Source organism: Balaenoptera borealis (assembly GCF_965194805.1).
Source record: "Balaenoptera borealis genome assembly, chromosome: 18".
Classification (NCBI taxonomy): Eukaryota; Metazoa; Chordata; class Mammalia; order Artiodactyla; family Balaenopteridae; genus Balaenoptera; species Balaenoptera borealis.
In genome coordinates this window covers 35,839,872-35,864,769 of record NC_138877.1, presented here as the reverse complement: position 1 = coordinate 35,864,769, position 24,898 = coordinate 35,839,872, and the positions used below count along the sequence as shown (strand labels likewise).

At 36.4% G+C, this 24,898-nt stretch overlaps 1 long non-coding RNA gene across 1 annotated transcript in view; it reads left to right on the top strand.

The window, feature by feature from the left end:
• The window catches only part of LOC309615724, a 68,274-nt gene that overhangs the window by 31,509 nt on the left and 11,867 nt on the right, over positions 1-24,898 (top strand). Inside the window, exon 2 of the long non-coding RNA XR_014237021.1 lies at positions 264-24,481. This is a non-coding gene — a long non-coding RNA (uncharacterized lncRNA). The remainder of the gene's footprint in view (positions 1-263; positions 24,482-24,898) is intronic.

The following is a 24,898-nucleotide window of genomic DNA, read 5'->3' as shown; positions in this document are numbered from 1 at the left end:
CTGCGCGAGGGCTCTCTCCAGTTGTGGCAAGTGGGGACCACTCCTCATCGCGGTGCGCGGGCCTCTCACTGTCGCGGCCTCTCTTGCTGCGGAGCACAGGCTCCAGACGCGCAGGCTCAGCAACTGTGGCTCACGGGCCCAGTTGCTCCGCGGCACGTGGGATCCTCCCAGACCAGGGCTTGAACCTGTGTCCCCCGCACCGGCAGGCAGACTCTCAACCACTGCGCCACCAGGGAAGCCCTTTTTCTTGTTTTTTGATGAAGGTCTGTATCACTATAAATTTCCCTGTAAGAACTGCTTTTTGCTGTGTCCTGTAGATTTTGTATGGTTCTGTTTTCATTGTCATTTGTCTCAATGTATTTTTAAATTTCCTTTTTGATTTCCTCATTGACCCATTGGTTTTTTAGTAACATGTTATTTATTCTCCATGTAATCATTTTTTTTCTCTTTTCTTTTCCTATGGTTGATTTCTAGTTTCATGCCATTGTGGTCAGAGAAATTCTTGAAATAATTTCTATACTTTAAATTTGTTGAGGTCAGTTTTGTGCCCTAAGATGTGGTCAATCCTAGAGAATGTTTGGTGTGCACTGGAAAAGAATGCATATTCTGTGCTTTTTGGATGCAGTGTTATGAAAATATCATTTAAGTCTAACTCTTCTATTATATCATTTAGGACCTGTGTTGCCTTATTGGTTCTCTGTCTGGACGATCTGTCCATTGATGTGAGTGTGGTGTTAAAGTCTCCTATTATTATTGTATTCCTATCCATTTCTCCCTTTATGTCTGTTAAAATTTGTTTTATGTATTTGGGTGCTCCTATATTAGGGGAATATATGTTGATGAGTGTAAAATTCTCTTCTTGTATTGATCCTTTTATCATTATATAGTGTCCTTCTTTGTCTTTCTTTATAGCCTTTGCTTTAAAGTCTATTTTGTCTGATAAGATTATTGCAACTCCTGCTTTCTTGCATTTCCATTGCATGAAATATCTTTTTCCATCCCCTCACTTTCAGTTTATGTGTGCCCTCTGTGCTAAAGTGGGTGTCTTGTAGGCAGCATATTGTAGGCTCTTTTTTTTTTTTTTTTATCCAGTCTGCCACTCTATGCCTTTTGATTGGAGCATTCATTCCATTGACATTTAAGGTAATTATTGATACATATGTATTTATTGCCATTTCGAACCTTGTTTTCCAATTGATTTTTTTTTTCTTTTTGTGGCTTGATGATTTCCTTTTATTTTATGCTTGTGTTATCTTCTTCAGGTTTTTGTGAATCTATTGTATGTTTTTGATTTGTGGTTACCCTGTTTTTCAAGTATGTTAACCCCTTCCTCTATCTGCTTGCTTTAGACTGATATTTAAGGTAAAACACATTCTAAAAAAAAAAAGAAAGAAAAAGAAATGGAAAAGAATCTGTATTTTCTTATTCTCCTTCCCCACGTTTTATGATTTTGATGTCCCTTTTTACATCTTCATGTTTATCCTTTTGCTGTTCCTTCTGTTTATCATTGCCTTCACAAATAGCTTTTTTTCCCTTTTGATCTGTATACTGACTAATTTAAGTGATTTACTTTCCAATTGTGATTTCCTCCTTCTTATTTCTTCTTGTTTGTTTCTAGGTAGAGATGATCTTTCAATATTTCTTTTAGGATAGGTTTAATATCGCTGTATTCTTTTAGTTTTTGCTTGTCTGAGAAATTTTTATTTCTCCTCCTATTCTAAATGATGATCTTTCTGGGTAGAATATTCTAGTTGGTAGATTTTTCTCTTTCAAGACTTTGAGTATGTTTTGCCACTCCCTTCTGGCCTGCAGTGTTTCTGTAGAGAAATCAGCTGATAGCCTTATGGGGGGGAGTTCCCTTGTAAAGAACTCTTTGCTTTTCCCTTGCTGCCTTTACAATCCACTCCACTCTTTAACTTTTGTCATTTTTATTATAATATGTCTTGACGTAGGTCTGTTTGGGTTCATCTTGTTTGGGACCCTCTGTGCTTCCTGTATCTAGATATCTGTTTCCTTCTTTAGGTTTGGGAAATTTTCTGCCATAGTTTCTTCAAATACATTTTCAATCTCCTTTACTCTTTCGTCTCCTTTTGGAATCCCTATTATGTGTAGATTGGCCTGCTTTATATTATCCCATAGGTCTCTTATACTGCTTTCATTACTTTTCATTTGGTTTTTTGTCTGCTGTTTTGATTGGGTAATTTCCATTAGTCTATCTTCCAGATCACTTATTCTTTCTTCTGCATCATTCATTCTGCTATTCATTACCTTGAGCTCAGCTTTCATCTAGGCAAATGAATTTTCTAATTTTTTCTTGGCTCTTCCTTATAGTTTCTAGTTCCTTTTTACAGTAATCTTCATTTCTGTTGATAGTCTTTCTTAATTCCTTCAGTATTTTCATTACCTCCTTTTTAAACTCAGTGAAGAGGTCTGTTTCATTGTTTGTTCCTTCAGGGGAATTTTCTTGGACTTTTAACTGAGAATTGTTCCTCTGCTTCATCATTTTGCTTATATTTCTCTTAGTCTGTGAATTTAGGAGAAACAATTACCTACTGTAGTCTAGGAGGGCTATTTATAAGTTGGAGCATCCTTGTGTAGCCTGTGTGGGTTTAATATTTTTTTGGCATGAGGGCTGTTTTTGGTTGGGATGCTTGCCATCTCTTTCATCAGGTTGTGCTGGCTGTTATTGCCTTGCTAGGGGTTGTGCAGGTGCACAGGTGCATGGCTTGCACAGGATTCCAGGAAGGGGGGGGCAGGTAGTTGGTGGCTCCTGGTTGCAGGCCCCTCTGCAGTGGTGGCAGTGGGTTGCACACCCCCAGGGAAGTTGGCCCTGGGTTGTGGAAACTTAGGCAGCAGTGGCAGTGGGTTGCATGCAGCAAGAGAGGTGGGGGCATTGCTTGGCACTGGATGGTAGGGCCTTTAGCAGTGGCAGTGTGTTGCATGCAGCAAGGGAGGTGGGGACATTGCTTGGCACTGGATGGTAGGGCCTTCGTCAGTGGCAGTGGACCATCTGCCCTCCCAACAAAGTTGGTCCCAGATTACGGGACCCTTGGCAGTGGTGGACAATGCTGGCTCCTGGGAAGTTGGGAACAGTGACCTGCACCTGCTCACAGGACCCGTGATGGTGGCATTGGCAGTGGCTGTGGTCAGCGCCAAACTCTGGAGTCCGAGATGGCAGCTGCAGCTCATGCCTGCTCCTGGAGCTAGTGTAGATGGTGCCCTGCCACATGTGAGTGCGTGGAGAAAAAAAAAAAACCCTATGGCAGGCCCACTCCTTTCCTCATGTGTCCCACAACAATAGTCCTTTGTCTCTCTGGTGGGCCCAAACCTCTTTCTGGACTCCTTAGTTGTGGTGTGCTACACCCTAGCCCCCTCAGGCTGTCTTCATACAGCCAACCCCAGACTTCTTCCCATGGTCTGACCTCCAAAGCCCAAGCTTCAGTACCCAAGCCCCACCTGCCCCAGTGGGTGAGCAGACAAGCATTTCTGGCTGGAAAGTGCTGTTCAGCTCTGAACCTCTGTGCAGGTTTCTCTCCACTTTGCCCTCCACGCCTGTTGCTGCACTCTCCTCTGAGGCTACAAAGTTCCACCTCTGTCCCTGCCAGTGAAAGGACTTCCCAGTGTATGGAAACCTTTCCTCTTTCACAGCTCCCACCCAGTGGCACAGATCCCATCCCGATTCTTTTCTTTTTTATTATTTTTTTTCCTTTTTCTTTTGCCCTACACAGTTATGTGGAAATTTTCTTGCCCTTTTGGAAGTCTGAGGTCTTCTGCCAGCATTCAGTAGATGTTCTGTGAGAGTTTTTCCACATGTAGATGTATTTTTGATATATCTGTGGGGAGATGAACTCCATGTTTTACTCCTCTGCCATCTTGATCACATCTATGAAGACATGCTCTATTCTCTTGAATTCAGAAGGCTTTTAATTTTACACCCAATGTCTAACCCATTGTCTGACACATATTTTCAGGTATTTGTACAATTAGTGAACAAATAAATGTATCTTTAGATTTAAACACAGCTTCCTTTGCATTGAAAATGCAAATCTTTTTTTTTTTTACCTCCTCTAAAATTCCCTTGAGTGTATTCCATCCCCAAAGGATAAGGTCCATGTCCAGTTTTTGTCTCTACAAGAATTATATGTCTATTTTTTTGTCTTTGACTTCTCCATTTAACTGAAACATTACTTTTCCTTCAACTGTCTTCTTTCCACCCAGTATGCACCCACACTAAATTAGAAGTCCCTTGTGAAATGCATCCTTCAGAGTATCCTCCACTTCTTTTATCAGAATATTTGCTGAACTTTATCTTAACTACTTTTCGTAATTGCTTTATTTTTCTCAGAGTTGGATTTACTATGAAGCAAATGAATCTTAAGACTCCAGGTCCCTTACTTAATGGGGTCACATTCAAGACCCTAAATATTGAGTACTAAAAAATAAAAGATCATTTAAAATTAGTCTCTGTACATGAAATCTGAAATTCACTGAATTTTTGTATCTGACATATAAAATAATCTTGATAGGGGTTTTACTAAATTTTACAATTCTACAATATATCTGATATTACCAAAGATAATTTCAGACGGTGAAAGAAACATTAGTTAACTATAATAAAATCAATAATCTTGCTAGAGCAAAAACTGAAGTGCATGTATACATTATTTTAGATATCATTTTTTGCCTGTTTATTTTTATTGAAGTATAGTTGATATACCATATTAGTTTCAGGTGTACAGCATACTGATTCAGTATTTTTGTAGATTATACTTCATTATAGGTTATTACAAGATAATGGCTCTAATTCCCTGTGCTGTACAGTATATCCTTGTTGCTTATCTATTTTATATGAAGAAGTTTGTATCTGTTAATCACATACCCCTAATATGTCCCTTGCCCCTTCCCTCTCCCCTTTGGTAACCACAAGTTTGTTTTCTATATCTGTAAGTCTGTTTCTGTTTTGCATATACATTCATTCTGTATTCTTGTTTTAGATTCCTCCTAGTGATATCATACAGTATTTGTCTTTCTTTGTCTGACATTTCACTATGCATAATGTTCTCTAGGTCCATTCACATTGCTGAAAATGGCAGATGTTCATCCTTTTTTAATGGCTGAGTAATGTATATACCACATCTTCTTAATCCAATTGTCTGTCAATGAACACTGGGTTACTTCCACGTCTTGACTACCATAAATAGTGCTGCTATGAACGTTGCGGTAAATGTATCTTTTTGAATTAGTGTTTTCATTTTCTTTGGATATATATCCAGCAGTGGAATTACTAGATAATATGGTACTTCTATTCTTTAGCTTTTTGAGGAACCTCTATACTGTTTTCCATAGTGGCTGCACCAATTTACAATCCCAACAATGTGCTAGAGTTGCCTTTCTCCATTCTCAGCAACATTTTTTTGTTAATAACTTTATTTTATTATTTTATTTATTTATTTATTTATTTTGGCTGCATTGTGTCTTCATTGTAGCACATGGGCTTTTTTCTTGTTGCAGTGAGTGGGGGCTACTCTTTGTTGTGGTGCACAGGCTTCTCATTGTGGTGGCTTCCCTTGTTGTGGAGCATGGGCTCTAGACATGCAGGCTTCAGTAGTTGTGGTACAGGCTCAGTAGTTGTGGCTTGTGGGCTGTAGAACACAGGCTCAGTAGGTTGTGGCACGCAGGCTTAGTTGCTCCATGGCATGTGGGATCTTCCTGGACCAGGGCTTGAACCCATGTCTCCTGAATTTTCAGGTGGATTCTTAACCACTGTGCCACCAGGGAAGCCCTCTCTCCAACCTTTTGTATTGACTTTTTGATGATAGTCATTCTGACAGGTGTGAGGTGATATCTCATTGTAGTTTTGATTTTCATTTCCCTGATGATTAACAATGTTGAGCAACTTTTCATGTGCCTGTTAGCCATGTGTATGTCATCTTTAGAAAAACGTCTATTCAGGCCTCCTATCCATTTTTGATTAGGTTATTTGTTTTTTTTGTTTTCTGATATTGAATTGAATGAGCCACTGTATATTTTGCATATTAACTGCTTATTAGTCACATCATTTGCAAATATTTTCTCTCATTCAGTAGATCAACTTTTCATTTCATTGATGGTTTCTTTTGATGTGCCAAAACTTTTCAGGTTAATTACATTCCATTTGTTTATTTTCACTTTTATTTCTTTTACCTTAGGAGTCTGATCCAAAAAATATTGCTATGATTTATGTCAAAAGTGTCTGCCTATGTTCTCTTCTAGGAGTTTTATGGTTTCTGTTCTTACATTTAGATCTTTAAGCCATTTTGCTTTTTTTTTTTAATACGGTATGAGGGAATGTTCTGATCTCCTTGTTTTACATGTGCCTGTCGAGTTTGCCCAGTACAACTTGTTAAGAGACTGTCTTTTCTCCATCATATATTCTTGCCTCCTTTGTTGTAGATTAATTGACCACATGTGTGTGGGTTTATTTTTGGATTCTCTATTCTGCTCCATTGATCTCTGTCTCTCTTTGTGCCAGTAACATGCTGTTTTGCCTACTGTAGCTTTGTGATATAGTTGGAAGTCTGGGAGAGTTCTACCTCCAGGTTTGTTCTTTTTTTCCTCAAGATTCCCTGGCTATTAGGGGTCTTTTGTGGTTCCATACGAAATTTAGAATCATTTGTTCTAGTTCTGTGTAAAATGTTCTAGGTACGTTGGGGATTGCATTAAATCTGTAGATTGCTTTGGGTAATACGGCTATTTTAGCAATATTAATTCTTCCAGACCAAGAGCATGGGATATCTTTCCATTTCTTTGAATCAGCTTCAATTTCCTTTATCAATGTTTTATAGTTCCCAGCATATGTCTTTCACCTCCTTTTTCAGGTTTATTACTAGATATTTTATTTTTTGATGTAAATTTAAAAAGATTTTTTAAACCTTATCTTCTGATATTTTATTGTTACTGTAAAGAAATGCAACAGATTTCTGTATGTTAATCCTGCATCCTGGTACTTTGTTGAATTCACTTATTAGTTCTATTAGTTTTTAGGTGGAGACTTTAGGATTCTCTGTACAAAGTATTGTGTCATCTGAAAATAGTGACAGTTTTACTTCTTCCCTTCCAATTTGGATACTGTCTACTGTCTATTTCTTTCTCTTATCTGATTGCTGTGGCTAGGACTTCCAATTCTATGTTAAATAGAAGTGGTGAGAGTGAGCCTCCTTGTCTTGCCCCTGAGTATAGTGGGAAATGTTTCAGCTTTCCACTGTTGATTATAATGTTGGCTGTGGGTTTGTCATAAATGGCTTTTATTATGTTGAGATATATTCCCTCTGTATCCACTTTGATGAGAGTTATTATCAGGAATGAATGTTGAATTTTGTTGAAAGCTTTTTCTGCATATATTGAGATGATCATGAGATTTTTTTATCCATTCTTTTATTAATTTGGTGTTTCACATTGATTTGTGAATGTTGAACCATCCTTGTGACAGTGAAATAAATCCAACTTGATTATGATGTGACCCTTTTTATATATTGTTGGATTTGGTTTGCTAATATTTTGTTGAACATTTTTGCATCTATATATATCAATTATATTGACCTGTAGTTTTCTGTTTTTGTAGTGCCTTTGTTTGGTTTTGGTATCAGGATAATAGTGGCCTTACTGAATGAATTTGGAAACGTTCTTTCCTTTTCAATTTTTTACAATATTTTGAGAAGGATAGGTATTAATTTTTCTTTGTATGTTTGATAGAATTCCCCTGTGAAGCTATCCATCCAGTCTTGGACTTTTGTTTGCTGGGAGTTTTTTAAATTACAAATTCAATTTCTCTTCTAGTGATCGGTCTGTTCAACTTGTCTGTTTCTTCTTGATTCGTTCTTGGCAGGCTGTATGTTTCTAGAAATTTGTTCATTTCCTTTAGGTTGTCCAATTTGTTGGTATATAATTGTTCAGAGTGTTCTCTTATAACTTTTTTTTTTAAGTCTCTGGTATCACTTGTTATTTCTCCTCTTTCATTTCTTATTTTTTATTTGTTTCCTTTCTTTTTTTCTTCTTTGTGAGCCTGGATAAAATTTATCATTTTTTTTATCTTTTAGAAAACAGAAAAAACAGCTTTGGTTTCACTGATTTTTTTCTCTTTTTTGATCTCTATTGTATGTATTTCCTATGATTTTACTATTTTCCTTCCTTCTGCTAAATTTGGACTTATTTGTTCTTCTTTTTATAATTCTTTTCCATGGTAGATTATGTTGGTTATTTGAGGTTTTTCTTATTTCTTGAGGAAGGCCTATATCTCTATGAACTTCCCTTTTAGAACTGCTTTTGCTGCATTAATTATCATTTTTTAGGAATAAATTTGTCATTTGAAAGTCAATCACAAGTCAAATCATGCTTGCAGAAGTGCTCAGTGCAACCATCTTGAATTGAAGGGACCCAAACTGCTCTTCCACACAGGGTCCATGGAGTTGAGGTGTCAATGTGGCAGTTCTGCACTGTGAACTCTAGTCTGACATGTTAGGTGTAAGGCCTCTGCACATGGCTCCCTATAGTTTTTGTTCCCAGTTACATGTGATACAGTTAATTGTGAAAGAAAATTTAAAATATATGCTGAGAGAGACGTTCAAGATGGCAGAAGAGTAGCACATGGAGATCACCTTCCTTCCCACAAATACATCAGAAATACATCTACATGTGGAACAACTCCTACAAAACAACTACTGAATGCTGGCAGAAGACCTCAGACTTCCCAAAAGGCAAAAACTCCCCATGTACCTGGGTAGGGCAAAAGTAAAAGAAAAAACAGAGATAAAAGAATAGGAACAGGACCTGCACCACTGGGAGGGAGCTGTGAAGGAGGAAAAGTTTCCACACAGTAGGAAGCCCATTCACTGTCGGAGATGGCAGGTGCCAGGGGTGAAGCTTCAAAGCCACAGAGGAGAGCCCAGCAACAGGGGTGCAGAGGGCAAAGTGAGAGATTTCCTCACAGAGGATAGGTGCTGACCAGCACTCACCAGCATGAGAAGCTTGTCTGCTCACCCACTGAGACAGGGCAGGGCTGGGAGTTGAGGCTTCGGGTTCAGAGTTCAGATCTCAGAGAGAGAACTGGGGTTGGCTGTGTGAACACAGCCTGAAGGGGGCTAGTTCACCACAGCTAGCTGGGAGGGAGTCCGGAAAAACTCTGGACCTGCCTAAGAGGCAAGAGACCATTGTTTTGGAGTGCATGAGGAGAGGGGATTCAGAGCACTGCCTAAACAAGCTCCAGAGACAGGAGTGAGCCATGGCTATCAGCGTGGACAACAGAGACAGGCGTGAAATGCTAAAGCTGCTACTGCAGCCACCAAGAAACCTGTGTGCAAGCACGTTGTCACTATCCACACCTCCCCTCCCAGGAGTCTGTGCAGCCTGCCACTGCCAGGGGCCTGTGATCCAGGGACAGTTTCCCCCGAGAACACATGGCATTCCACAGGCTGTTGCAACATCACACTGGCCTCTGCTGCTGCAGGCTTGCACTACATTCTGTACACCTCCCTTGCTCAAGCCTGAGTAAGTCAGAGCCCCCTAATCAGGTGCTCCTTTAACCACATTCTGTCCGAGGGAAGAACAGATGCCCTCAGGTGACCTACATGCAGAGGCAGGGCCAAATCCAAAGCTGAACTCCAGGAGCTATGCAAACAAAGAAGACAAAGGGAAATTTCTCCCAGCAGCCTCAGGAACACTGGATTAAATCTCCACAATCAACCTGATGTACCCTGCATCTCAAGAATACCTGAATAGACAAGGATTCATCAAAAAATTGAGGCGGTAGATTTGGGAGTGACTGTAAACTTGGGGTTTGCTTTCTCCATCTATTTTGTTTCTGGTTTTATGTTTACCTTAGTTTAGTATTTAGAGTTTATTATCAGTGGTAGATTTGGTTTCTTGATTTGGTTGCTCTCTTCCTTTCTTCTTTTTTTTATACATAGATATATATTTTTTTCATTTTTCTCTTTTAGTGAATGTGTATGTGTATGCTTCCTTGTGTGATTTTGTCTGTATAACTTTGGTTTTACCATTTGTCCTAGGGATCTGTCTTTCCTTATTTGTTGTTTTTTTAAAATTTATTATCATTTTTTTAATTTTTAGTAATTATTTTTTATTTTAATAACTGTATTTTATTCTTCTCTTTCTTTCTTTCATTTTTCTCCCTTTTCTTCTGAGCCGTGTGGCTGACAGGGTCTTGGTGCTCCGGCCAGGTGTCAGGCCTGTGCCTCTGAGGTGAGAGAGCCGAGTTCAGGACATTGGTCCACCAGAGGCCTCCCAGTTCCACGTAATATCAAGTGGTGAAAGCTCTGCCAGAGATCTCCATCTCAATGCTAAGACCCAGCTCAACTCAAAGACCAGCAAGCTACAGTGCTGGACACCGTATGCCAAACAACTAGCAAGACAGGAACACAAGCCCACTCATTAGCAGAGAGGCAACCTAAAGTCATACTAAGGTCAGAAACACCCCAAACACACTACTGAACGTGGTCCTGTACACCAGAAACACAAGATCCAGCCTCATCCACCAGAACACAGGCACTAGTCCCATCCACCAGTTAGCCTACACAACCCACTGAACCAACCTTAGGCACTGGGGCCAGACACTAAAAACAATGGGAACTACAAACCTGCAGCCTGAGAAAAGGAGACCCCAAACACAGTAAGTTAAGCAAAATGAGAAGACAGAGAAGCACTCAGCAGATGAAGGAGCAAGGAAAAAACCCACCAGACAAAACAAGTGAAGAGGAAATAGGCAGTCGACCTGAAAAAGAATTCAGAGTAATGATAGTAAGGATGATCCAAAACCTTGAAAATAGAATGGAGAAAATACAAGAAACATTTAACAAGGACCTAGAAAAACTAAAGCACAAACAATGATGAACAACACAATAAATGCAATTAAAAATTCTATATAAGGAATCAATAGCAGAATAACTAAGGCAGAAGAACGGATAAGTGGCCTGAAAGATAAAATAGTGGAAATAACTACCACAGAGCAGAATAAAGAAAAAAGAATGAAAAAAATTGAGGACAGTCTCAGAGACCTCTGGGACAACATTAAACACACCAACATTCGAATTATAGGGTTCTCAGAAGAAGAAGAGAAAAAGAAGGGGACTGAGAAAATATTTGAAGAGATTACAGAAGAAAACTTCCCTAATAATGGAGAGGAAATAGTCAATCAAGTCCAGGAAGCACAGAGAATCCCATTCAGAATAAATCCAAGGAGAAACACGCCAAGACGCATATTAATCAAACTATCAAAAATTAAATACAAAGAAAAAATATTAAAAGCAAGCAGCAAATGAAAAACAACAAATAATATACAAGATAATCCCCATAAGGTTAACAGCTGATCTTTTAGCAGAAATTCTGAAAGCCAGAAGGCAGTGGCAGGACATATTTAAAGTGATGAAAGGGAAAAACCTACAACGAAGATTACTCTACCCAGAAAGGATCTCATTCACATTCGATGGAGAAATTAAAACCTGTATAGACAAACAAAATCTAGAGAATTCAACAGTACCTAGACAGCTTTACCACAAATGGTAAAGGAACTTCTCTAGGTAGGAAACAACAGGGAAGGAAAAGACCTACAATAACAAACCCATAACAATTAAGAAAATGGTACTAGGAACTACATATCGATAAGTACCTTAAATGTAAATGGATTAAATGCTCCCACCAAAAGACATAGACTGGCTGAATGGATATAAAAACAAGACCCATATATATGCTGTCTACAAGAGACCCACTTCAGACCTAGGGACACATACAGACTGAAAGTGAGGGGATGGAAAAAGATATTCCATGAAAATGGAAATCAAAAGAAAGCTGGGGCAGCAATTCTCATATCAGACAAAATAGACTTTAAAGTAAAGACTATTACAAGAGACAAAGAATGACACTATATAATGATCAAGGGATCAATCCAAGAAGAAGATATAACAATTGTAAATATTTATGCACCCAACATAGGAGCACTTCAATACATAAGGCAAATGCTAAAAGCCATAACAGGAGAAATTGACAGTAACACAACCATAGTAGGGGACTTTAAAACCCGACTTTCACCAATGGACAGATCATCCAAAATGAAAATAAATAAGGAAACACAAGCTATAAATGATACATTAAACAAGATGGACTTAATTGTTATTTATAAGACATTCCATCCAAAAACAACAGAATACATTTTCTTCTCAAGTGCTCGTGGAACATTTTCCAGGATAGATCATACCTTGGGTCACAAATCAAGTTTTGGTAAATTTAAGAAAATTGAAATCATATCAAGTATCTTTTCCGACCACAACACTATGAGAGTAGATATCAATTACAGGAAAAAATATGTAAAAAATACAAACACTGGGAGGCTAAACAATACACTACTTAATAACCAAGAGATCACTGAAAAAATCAAAGAGGATATCAAAAATAGCTAGAAACAAATGACAAAGAAAACACAATGACCCAAAACTTATGGGATGCAGCAAAAGCAGTTCTAAGAGGGAAGTTTATAACAATACAATCCTACCTCAAGAAAGTAGAAACATCTCAAATAAACAACCTAACCTTGCACCTAAAACAATTAGGAAAAGAAGAACAAAAAAACCCCAAAGTTAGCAGAAGGAAAGAAATCATAAAGATCAGATCAGAAATAAATGAAAAAGAAAGGAAGGAAACGATAGCAAAGATCAATAAAACGAAAAGCTAGTTCTTTGAGAAGATTAACAAAATTGATAAACCATTAGCCAGACTCATCAAGAAAAAAAGGGAGAAGAGTCAAAGCAATAGAATGAGAAATGAAAAAGGAGAAGTAACAACTGACACTGCAGAAATACAAACGATTGTGAGAGATTATTACAAGCAACTCTATGCCAATAAAATGGACAGCCTGGAAGAAATGGACAAATTCTTAGAGAAGCACAACCTTCCGAGACTGAACCAGGAAGAAGTACAAAATATAAACAGACCAATCACAAGCACTGAAATTGAGACTGTGATTTAAAATCTTCCAAGAAACAAATGCCCGGGACTACATGGCTTCACAGGCGAATTCAATCAAACATTTAGAGAAGAGCTAACACCTATCCTCAAACTCTTCTAAATTATATCAGAGGGAGGAACCCTTCCAAACTCATTCTATGAGGCCACCATCACCCTGATACCACAACCAGATGAAGATGTCACAAAGAAAGAAAACTACAGGCCAATATCACTGACGAACATAGATGCAAAAATCCTCAACAAAATACTAGCAAACAGAATCCAACAGCACATTAAAAGGATCATACACCATGATCAAGTGGGGTTTATCCCAGGAATGCAAGGATTCTTCAGTATAAGCAAATCAATCAATGTGATACACCATATTAACCAATTGTAGGAGAAAAACCATATGATCATCTGAATAGATGCAGAGAAAGCTTTTGACAAAATTCAACACCCATTTATGATAAAAACCCTCCAAAAAGTAGGCATAGAGGGAACTTACCTCAACATAATAAAGGCAATTATATGACAAACCCACAGCCAACATCATTCTCACTGGTGAAAAACGGAAACCATTTCCACTAAGATCAGAAAGAAGACAAGGTTGCCCACTCTCACCACTATTATTCAAAATAGTTTTGCAAGTTTTAGGCACAGCAATCAGAGAAGAAAAAGAATTAAAAGGAACCTAATTCAAGAAAGAAGAACTAAAACTGTCACTGTTTCCTGATGACATGACACTATAAATAGAGAATCCTAAAGATGCTACCAGAAAACTACTAGAGCTAATCAATGAATTCGGTAAAATAGCAGGATATAAAATTAATACACAGAAATCTCTTGCATTCCTATACATTAATGATGAAAAATCTGAAAGAGAAATTAAGGAAACACTCCCATTTACCATTGCAGCAAAAAGAATAAAATACATAGGGATAAACCTACCTAAGGAGACAAAAGACCTGTATGTAGAAAAATGTAAGACACTTATAAGAGAAATTCAAGATGATACAAACAGATAGAGAGATATACCATGTTCTTGGATTGGAAGAATCAACATTGTGAAAATGACTATACTACCCAAAGCAATCTACACATTCAATTCAATCCCTATCAAACCACCAATGGCATTTTTCACAGAATGAGACCAAAACTTTTACAATCTGTATGGAAACACAAAAGATCCCGAATAGCTAAAGCAATCTTGAAAAAGAAAAATGGAGCTGGAGAAATCAGGCTCCCTGACTTCAGACTATACTACAAAGCTACAATAATCAAGACAGTATGGTACTGGCACAAAAACAGAAATATAGATCAATTCAACAGGAGAGAAATCCCAGAGAAAAACCCACACACATATCGTCACAATATTTTTGATAGGGGAGGCAAGAATAAACAATGGAGAAAAGACAGCCTCTTCAATAAGTGGTGCTGGGAAAACTGGACAGCTACATGTAAAAGAATGAAATTAGAACACTCCTTAACACCATACACAAAAATAAAATCAGAATGGTTTAAAGACCTAAATATAAGGCCAGAAACTATAAGACTCTTAGAGGAAAACATAGGCAGAACACTCTATGACATAAATCACAGCAAGATTCTTTCTGGCCCACCTCCTAGAGAAATGGAAATAAAAACCAAAATAAACTAATGGATCTAATGAAACTTAAAAGCTTTTGCACAGCACAGGAAACCATAAGACAAAAAGACAACCCTCAGAGTGGGAGAAAATATTTGCAAGTGAAGCAACTGACATAGGATTAATCTTCAACATTTACAAGCCGCTCATGCAGCTCAATATCAAAGAAAACAAACAACCCAATCCAAAAATGGGCAGAAGTCCTAAATAGATATTTGTCTAAAGAAGATGTACAGATTGCCAAGAAACACGTGGAGGAATGCTCAGCATCACTAATCATTGGAGAAATGCAAATCAAAACTACAATGAGGTATCTCCTCACACCAGTCAGAATGGCCATCATCAAAAAATTTACAAACAATAAATGCTGGAGAGGGTGTGGAGAAATGAGAATCCTGTTGCACTGTTGGTGGGAATGTAAATTGATGCAGCCACTCTGGAGAACAGTATAGAGGGTCCTTAAGAAACTAAAAATAGAACTACCCTATGACCCAGCAATCCCACTACTGGGCATATACCCTGAGTAAACCATAATTCAAAAAGAGATATTCACCACAATATTCATTGCATCACTATTTACAATAACCAGGACCTGGAAGCAAACTAAGGGTTCATAGACAGATGAATGGATAAAGAAGATGTTGCACATATCAATGGAATATTACTCAGCCATAAAAATAAATGAAATTGAATTATTTGTAGTGAGGTGGATGGACCTAGAGTCTGTCATACAAAGTGAAGTAAGTCAGAAAGAGAAAAGCAAATACCATATGCTGACACATATATATGGAATCTAAAAAAAAAAAAAAAGGTTATGAAGATTCTAGGGACAGGACAGGAATAAAGACACAGTCGTTGAAAATGGATTTGAGGACACGGGGAGGGGGAAGGCTAAGCTGGGCCGAAGTGAGAGAGTGGCATGGACTTATGTATACTAACAAATGTAAAATAGATAGCTAGTGGGAAGCAGCCGCACAGCACAGGGAGATCAGCTTGGTGCTTTGTGACCACTTAGAGGGGTGGTATAGGGAAGGTTGGAGGGAGACGCAAGAGGGAGGAGATATGGGGATATATGTATATGTATAGCTGTTTCACTTTGGTATAAAGCAGAAACTAACACAACAGTGTAAAGCAATTATACTCCAATCAAGATGTTAAAAAATAAAATTCATGCTTGCAAAGCAGTGTTGACAATAGAAAACTCTTATCTCTTTCAGGTTCTGAGGAATAAATATGGAAGGAACAGTAAATAATCCATTCCATTATAAATTAATGATACAATGCAGGGTTATCTGTACTTCTGTTGAAATCTCTATTGACTTCCCTTGGAAAAAAACACAAGTTTTTTCTTTGAAGAACCATTTGAGGTGTTTATCTTTACATAATACTTATCATTATCTGCAATGAGGCAGAGTCACCTGGTATATCTGTTGTAATGTAAAACTTACTATTGTTCTGTAACTGGAAAGTGGGGTATTATTTGAGGGGAAATTATTCAAAAGGTGGTCTTGGGATTATGATAAAATCTATTTTGGTCACAGGTTTAAATAGGACAAAAACTCTGGCAACATTAAGTAAAGCCATCCCTCTTCAGTTATCTCAAATAAATTTAACTAGTGACAATCATAGTTTACTAATCCCAATTTAGATTACTGGAAGGTAAATTTTTGTATTATTATCAATTCTCACTATCACCCCCATTTTAAAATGGCCTATAATAATGAGATCAAGATAAGACTCTTGTACCCTTGGGCCATAGAGAGAGAAGCAAAAATTCGAAAGGTAGCAAGGAAAAACAATATAGTACATATTAAAATATTAGCCTCCAGTTTTGCTGAGAATAAACCAAATATTCCTCTTCTGAGACATTAGGGCTATCAAGAATAATCTTACATGCTGTTGATCATTGAATGTTTGATAAAATAAATAGATGAATGCTAAGAACTTGGACACAATTTAATATTTATTTACTTCTTAGCTTTTACAACTATGAAATTAGAGGTTTGAGTCAGATCATGCCTGGGATTCATTCTATTGTTAAAAATTTAAGATACTGTATAATGCAATACGTTCAAAATGTGCAGTGTATCAAAGTTGAAGTGTATGAGTTATCAAAAATGTATATTATAAGCATATTGATGTGATTTTTGAGGTTTTACACACATGTATGTGGCTCAATTTCTATCTGCAAACTGCAAATTTTATCTGGAATATTCTCAAGTTTTTATAGCAAAAATATAAATCTGAAAAATAATTAATTCAATTTACTTGAGGCCAAAATTCTAGATACTTGGCTGGATGAGTTTTTTATGTGATTTTCAATATTTTTTAATATGTTGAAACTGTATATATAGTAACTAAAATATTTTAATCTCTAAGAATGAGAAATAGGATAAAATATCAAGTACTCAGAAGTCCATAGTATTTTAACAGGAATAATATTCAAGATTAGTAATAACATTCAAAGGTTAAATAATATGCACTTTTTAAAGGTTTTATTATACTCAAAATGAGTGCACACACAGTCAAAAAACACTTGGAATAAGTTAGTTGATAGTATGTTTCCTTTAATATTAATCATAGTTTAGAACAGGTCACATACATCCATTTATTAAGGAAGTTTTACCATCAAAACTTTTAATAACTGACAACTGTCCTGATGTCCTGAGTCACCTCAGTCCCTGAGAGAAATGACCTCTCCTTCTTACTAAATCACACCATATTATGTGACGAGGCACATGATGTGTTAGTGGCCACATGCTGACTGAGTAGCTGTACAAAATGAATTAAAACCAAACTGTAGAAACATCTAGAACTGCAAACTTTTTAGAAAGGGAAATAAAATAAAAAGATGTTTATGTAGACTACACAATCAAATTGAAATAGAGATTTGAACATATTAAAAATTAACATTTTGTAAGTTATCTCTGAATTAATAGTTATGTTTCATTATAAACATATTGCATTATATATATTCCTATTTAATGGCTAGAAATTTACCCCCCAAAAGTGTGTAAATATATGACCTGGCAACATGAATAAAAGTGTTATGGAAAAATTTAATAATTATTAAATTACTCAATAGGAATTTTAAAAGATCCAAACTTCAAAGGTTTTTATAGAAGGTAATCAACTGATATCAAGGGATATTAGTGCTAGTAGTTCTATATATTAGAACTACATATGGTTTTTTGATCTGTATGACAATAATCAATTTATCACCTCTCAACTCCAAATTTATGCTTTAATACATACTCTGTGTTAATGGATATAATTCCTTTAAATATTTCTCTTTATAGTGAGCACAATGTTAAGCTTTCTCAGTAGAGGTCACTAGAGGACAGGAAAGAAGTTCTCCTACATAGAAGTTGCACAATTGGTCTGCATCATGAGTGTCAGAACCGCCTCAGCCACACATCTAGAATGTATGATCTCTTGGCACCATTTCAGCCTTCACTCAGAATTGTGATCATCATGCTGCAGCTATTTCAACACAAGATACTGTGTATTGCAGGACTTATTCACACCTCAGAGCCCCATATTCCTCTGCTCATCTATCCTAAGGCCCCAGAGTCTTGTACTCCAAGGATTTCCTGATGCTATAGCCTTGTCAATGCCATGGACCTCTTGACGCAGACATTATACATTCCAGGCCTTCTATTCACACTGATGCTCATACTCCCTCTGTATGCTTGTATGCCTGGCCACTGGCTGTGGTTCACCTATGCCCCTTTTGTGCTCTGGAGGGTTGTTTCCTGCTTGACCAGAAACTGTGGATGAGCTCTGGGCCAAGCAGGCCAGTGAACTTCTCTCCCATCCAGTGGCCTACAACTACATCTTCTCTACAGAGACCAAAACCTTAGCCCTGGGAAGGGGACACACTTCTAAGTATGACCTTCCCTAGGTAGTCTTCCCTGAGGTCTCATAGCTCTAAGCTTTTTATATCTCACAGTCACTTTTATCACTGTTTAATCATTCTTTATATTGAACTTCCTTTTTTTATATCATTGTATGGATTATGTTTCCTGATTTTATTCAGACTGATAGAAAATTGATATCAGGAACAGTCCCAGAAGATAAGTCCCTAAAGATGGATTTTGGTATTAGCTTTGCCCTTGAGCTTAAATGCAATGCTAGCTCCTTGTCAATGAGAAATTGAATGCTAGAGACCTGGCCTGCAGTGGAATCACAAAGAATCACCTGTGGTTGATTGTGAAGAAGTACCAAGTAAAGCATGTACTTTGGGAGCTCATGTGGCTGCTGTACTTAAGTGTTTTGGTAGTAATGATGATGTAAGTATCATAATGTACTACAGACTCTTTTGAGCAGAAGTAGCTTGTCCTCTGTTTTCTGAAAAGTTGAGCCTTTGTGTTTGAAAACACAGTGATAGCTGCATTTGTGGAAGGTGCCTTGGATGCTGATGCTCATTATATTCAGGGCCAACTACAATCACTCCCTGTTGCCACTAGACACATAACTAATGGTCAAACATCACCATGCTCTAGGGTATTAGATATACCTGTAACCCAGGAGTAAATAATTTAAAATGAAGAATTTCCTAATGTATTTTGGCAGAAAACTGAACAGGTGTGGGGATGGATATGAAGGGTTGTTAGAACAAATAGGGAAGAATATAACAGTAGATTATAATAGTGTATTAATTGATATGGGCACATTTTCTACAGATTTTAGATTTATATCACATCTGTTATATTTAAAAAACATTGCTTCTGAATTGTTTTCTCTTTTGTTCCCCTAAGAGATTTAAATTACACCAATGTTAGAATTTTTTCCTCTTCCATTTTATCTTATCTTTTCTAAACATTCATTTTCTATGTTCCAGTGAAAATATTTTCTATTGACTTTCTCTAGTTCACTAATCTGTTCTATCTTGTTCAATTTGCTGTTATAATCTTTATTAAATTCTCAATTTCAACGAGTTTTTCTCAATTCTAAATTTCCCATTTGACTGTGTTTATATATACCACAGTTTTCTAGTATAACTATCATAAATATAATTTTGCCATATTAATATTTTGTATTCAAATCAATTGCTAATAATTCCAAAAACTGTTATCTTTTGTTCCATTTTCATTATTTTTCTTTTCCTTCTTAATCCTGGATATCTTAAGACTGGACATAGACTATGAAAAATATAAAATGTTCTGGATGATGTTATCTTTTACCAGAAAAGTTTCATCATAGTCTCCTGCAGATGGACATAGTTAAGTTCATATTGCACTAATTCAAGGTTGTGTTGAAGCTTTTTTTTTTTAAGGTTTATCTACTTGGGATTTATATTCATTCTTAAGGTGTAGTCCTTCAGGATCACAACTAAAAGTATGAGTCATTTTTACTTTTTTAATCTGAAGTATCTTGGCACTCTGTAATAGAATTTAATTATGCATATCAGAAAGGGTAAAAGTAAACTCAAATAAATAAAATAGAACATTGATCTAGTAAAAATTCCAAGGTAAAATAGTGGGTTTGTATGAGGTGGTCTTGTGGAACTGGGCAGCAGAGGTAATTAGAAATTTTTCAGTTGTCCAGGTGTGTTGCTGAGGATGTTGCCCACTAGGACAATAATCAAAGTTGTTTTACATGGGTCTCAGTACCAGGAACATCTGTGCTTCTTCTGCACAGTTGTTAAGAAAGATTTTTTGTAATGAATGTTTTACTTCTCATAAATTATTTTGTTTATTTCTGATATAACTATTCAGGAATTCAGAAATAAATAGCTTACCTTTAGTTATTCAGTTGTGTTTCTTGGGATACCATTTACATTATGCTTTATTTTTGCTTTCCTACTATGTTTTTCTCTTGGCCTGTTTTTATGATATACATAAAACTTTCCCTCAGTGGTGTTGAATATGTAAATCTTGGTAGGTTGTTTCAAATACTTTTTAGTAAGAAGTAAAATATATATTAATAAATACATAAATAAAATTAAAATCGAAGACAAAGAGAATGTGGGCTTCCTCCTCCTCCTGACTTACCTATTTTTATAAACTACAGGTAAAGTTTACATAAGATAGCTTGAGTAAGTAGTAAAAAATTCAAATATAATGGCCTGAGTGAATAAAGAACTTATTGTTTCACATTACAAGTAGCTCAGAATCAATGAAGTACCATAGTTTTTTTCCTTGGTGTTTCTATATTGTCAGGGCTTCAGTGTTTCTGCAGTTCCTCTGGCTTTCTTTCATGCTGGCTACACATCTCCTACCCCTGTATACTCACACAATGATAACAAAAGACAGGAAGGCATGATCTCTTTTTGATACTAGGGGGGAAAAACTTTCTCATGAGCCAACTGGAAGACTTACCTTTATGTTTCATTATTTAGGAAGTCAGATTTTTGTGTCTAAGCAGATTACTGACAAAGGGACTGTAATTTACTGATTGGCTTAGATTAATCAATATTCATCCCTTGTTACTGGGAAAGGTAACCATGAAGCACATCACTATGTAACATATTTAAAAAATCAAGATTCTAGAATCAAAGAAAAAAGGGAGTAATGATAATTGAGTAGAAAAAGTAGTGGTATCTACCACACTCCCTTTAAACTATCATAGTTTCTAGGATTAAAACCTCAATCATCAACCATCCATTCATTTAACAAAAAAATAACTAAGCATATAATGTATCCCAGCTATAGTTCTAGAAAAAGAAATAGAGCAGTTGACAAAAGCAGTAAAATCCCAGGTGGAGAGGATAGAAAAAAAATTAAAAGTTAGTAACATGTGTAATATATAGACCATAATAAGGGCTAAGGAGAAAATGAATAAATAAAACCATGAATGAGGATATAAAGGAAATACATTTTTCTATATTGTAGCCACTGAAGACATGCAAAGAAGGAAACTTTTGTTTAGAGTCTTGGAGAAATTGACAGGGCAAATGGAGTGGATGTTTTGAGAAGGAGCAAAACAGGTAGAGAAAACAAGTGCAACTGTTTAGAAGCAGAAGCATAACTACACTAAAAAGATCAGTGTGGATAAAATGGAATAGATAAGAAAGATAATTGTAGTCTATTATAAAAGAGTTGGTTTTTAATCTGAATGTGATGAATGGCCACTGTTTTGAACAGGAAAGTGACACAATGTATCTGAAATTTTAAGAGAATAATTTTGGCTGTTACATGAGAATGGATTGAATGAGAGAAGGACAAAAATAGGGAGACCAGGTAAAGAGCTACTCAGACTATTTAGATAATATAGGTGTGAGCTGATTGTGGCTTGGATTAAGGTAGTGGCAGAGAAAGAGGTGGGTAAGTGGTCAGATTCTGAATATATTTTGAAAATAAATCTGAGAGCTTTGCTGATGTTTGGGATGTGGGGATATGTGGAGTGCAGGGGAGGGGAGACGATCTAAAGATAGAACAAACATATTTTACCTGAGAGATTAAAATAAGTGTTCTTTGTTCTTCAACCTAAATATTACTCCCTTAACATTTATAACTTTATAAAATTCTAGATAAAATTTAACTTTTTCCATGTAGTTCTGAGTTTTCTAAAACTCTACTCTTTCTATTATTTCACAATGATATTCTGAATTGTATTGTATTTACTTGTGTCTTTAGATCTAAAGTGGGTCTCCAATAACTAATAAATAGATAAATTGTAAAAATTCACTCTGTCAATCTCTGCCATTTGATAAGAGCTTCTCTCTTACTGCTTTCAAGATTCTCTCTTGTTTTGGATGTTAGCACTACAATTATAATGTGTTTAAGCATGGATCTCTTCCAGTATGGATTTAATTGCAATTCCTGGATGTGTAGATTCATGTATTTCAAAAAATTGGGAAATTTTTAGGTTTTATTTCTTCACATATTTTTTCTGTCCCTTTCTCTCCTCTCCTTCAGATATTCCCATAATATATATGTTGGTCTTCTTTACTTTTATTAATTTTTATTGGAGTATAGTTGCTTTACAATGTTGTGTAAGTTTCTACTGCACAACAAAGTGAATCAGCTATATGTACACATGTATCTCCTCTTTTGTGGATTTCCTTCCCATTTGAGTCATGACAGAGCATTGAATAGATTTCCCTATGCGATATAGTATGTGCTCATTAGTTATCTATTTTATACATAGTATCAACAGTGCAAATATGTCAATCTCAGTCTCCCAATTCATCCCACCCACACTTTCCTGTCTTGGTATCCATACATATGTTCTCTATGTCTGAGTCTCTATTTTTGCTTTGCAGCTAAGATCATCTGTACCATTTTTCTACATTCCACATATATGTGTTAATATACGATATTTGTTTTTCTCTTCCTGATTTACTTCACTCTGTATAACAGACTCTAGGTCCATCCACGTCTGTCCAGTTTTGTTCCTTATTATGGCTGAGTAATATTCCATTGTACATATGTACCACACCTTCTTTATCCATTCCTCTATCAATGGACATTTATGTTGCTTCCATGTTCTGGTTATTATAAATGGTGCTGCAATGAACACTGGGGTGCATGTGTCTTTTTGAATTATGGTTTCCTCTGGGTATATGCCCAGTAGTGGGATTGCTGGGTCATATGGTAATCCTATTTTTAGTTTTTTAAGGAACCTCCATACTGTTGTCCATAGGGGCTGTATAAATTTACATTTTCAGAAACAGTATAAGAGGGTTCTCTTTTCTCCATATCCTCTCCAGCATTTGTTGCTTGTAGATTTTTTGAGGCTGGCCATTCTGACTAGTATGAGGTGATACCTCATTTTAGTTTCGATTTGCATTCCTCTAAGAATTAGCAATTTGAGTATCTTTTCATGTGTCTCTTGGCCATTGTATGTCTGCTTTGGAGAAATGTCTATTTAAGACTTCCACTCATTTGTGAATTGGGTTGGGTTTTTTTTTGATATTGAGCTGCATGAGCTGTTTTCTACTTTGGAGATTAATTCTTTGTCAGTTGCTTCAATTGCAAATATTTTATCCAATTCTGAGGGTTGTATTTTAGCCTGTTTAGGATTTCCTTTGCTGTGCAAAAGCTTTTAAGTTTCATTAGGTCCCATTTGTTTATTTTTGTTTTTATTTCCATTACTCTAGGAGGTGGATCAAAAAAGATCTTGCTGCGATTTATGTCAAAGAGTGTTCTGCATATGTTTTCCTCTTAAGAGTTTTATAGTGTCTGAACTTACATTTAGGTCTTTAATCCCTTTTTAGTTTATTTTTATGTATGGTGTTAGGGAGTGTTCTAATTTCATTCTTTTACATGTAGCTGTCCAGTTTTCCCAACCACTTTTTGAAGAGGTTGTTTTTTCTCCATTGTATATTCTTGCCCCTTTGTCATAGATTAGGTGACCATAGGTGTGTGGGTTTATCGCTGGGCTTTCTATCCAGTTCCATTGATCTATATTTCTGTTTTTGTGCCAGTAACATACTGTCTAGATTACTGTAGCTTTGTAATACAGTCTGAAGTCAGGGAGTCTGATTCATCCAGACTCCATTTTTCTTTCTCAAGATTGCTTTGGCTATTCGGGGTCTTTTGTGTTTCCATACAAATTGTGAAATTTTTTGTTCTAATTCCATGAAAAAATACCATTGCTAATTTGATAGGGATTGCACTGAATCTGTAGATTGCCTATTTTATTCATAGTCATTCAATGTTGATTCTTCCATTCCAAGAACATGGTACATCTCTCCATCTGTTTTTGTCATCTTTGATTTCTTTCATCAGCATCTTATAGTTTTCAGTGTACAGGTCTTTTGTCTCCTTAGGTAAGGTTATTCTTAGGTTTGTTTTTTTTTTTTTTTTGGTTAAATTATTTTATTTTATTTTATTTTTTAATTGTGGTATAGTTGTTTTACAACGTTGTGTTAGTTTCACTCTGTATGACAGACTCTAGGTCCATCCACGTCTGTCCAGTTTTGTTCCTTATTATGGCTGAGTAATATTCCATTGTACATATGTACCACAGCTTCTTTATCCATTCCTCTATCAATGGACATTTAGCATTTGTTGCTTGTAGATTTTCTGATGATGCCCAACTAACCAGTGTGAGGTGATACCCCATTGTAGTTTTGATTTGCATTTCTCTAATAATTAGTGATGTTGAGCATCTTTTCATATGCCTCTTGGCCATCTGTATATCTCTTTGGAGAAATGTCTATTTAGGTCTTCAGCCCACTTTTTTTTTTCTTTTTTTAACATCTTTATTGGAGTATAGTTGCTTTACAATGTTGTGTTAGTTTCTGCTGTATAACAAAGTGAATCACCTATATGTATACATATATCCCCATATCCCCTCCCTCTTGTGTCTCAC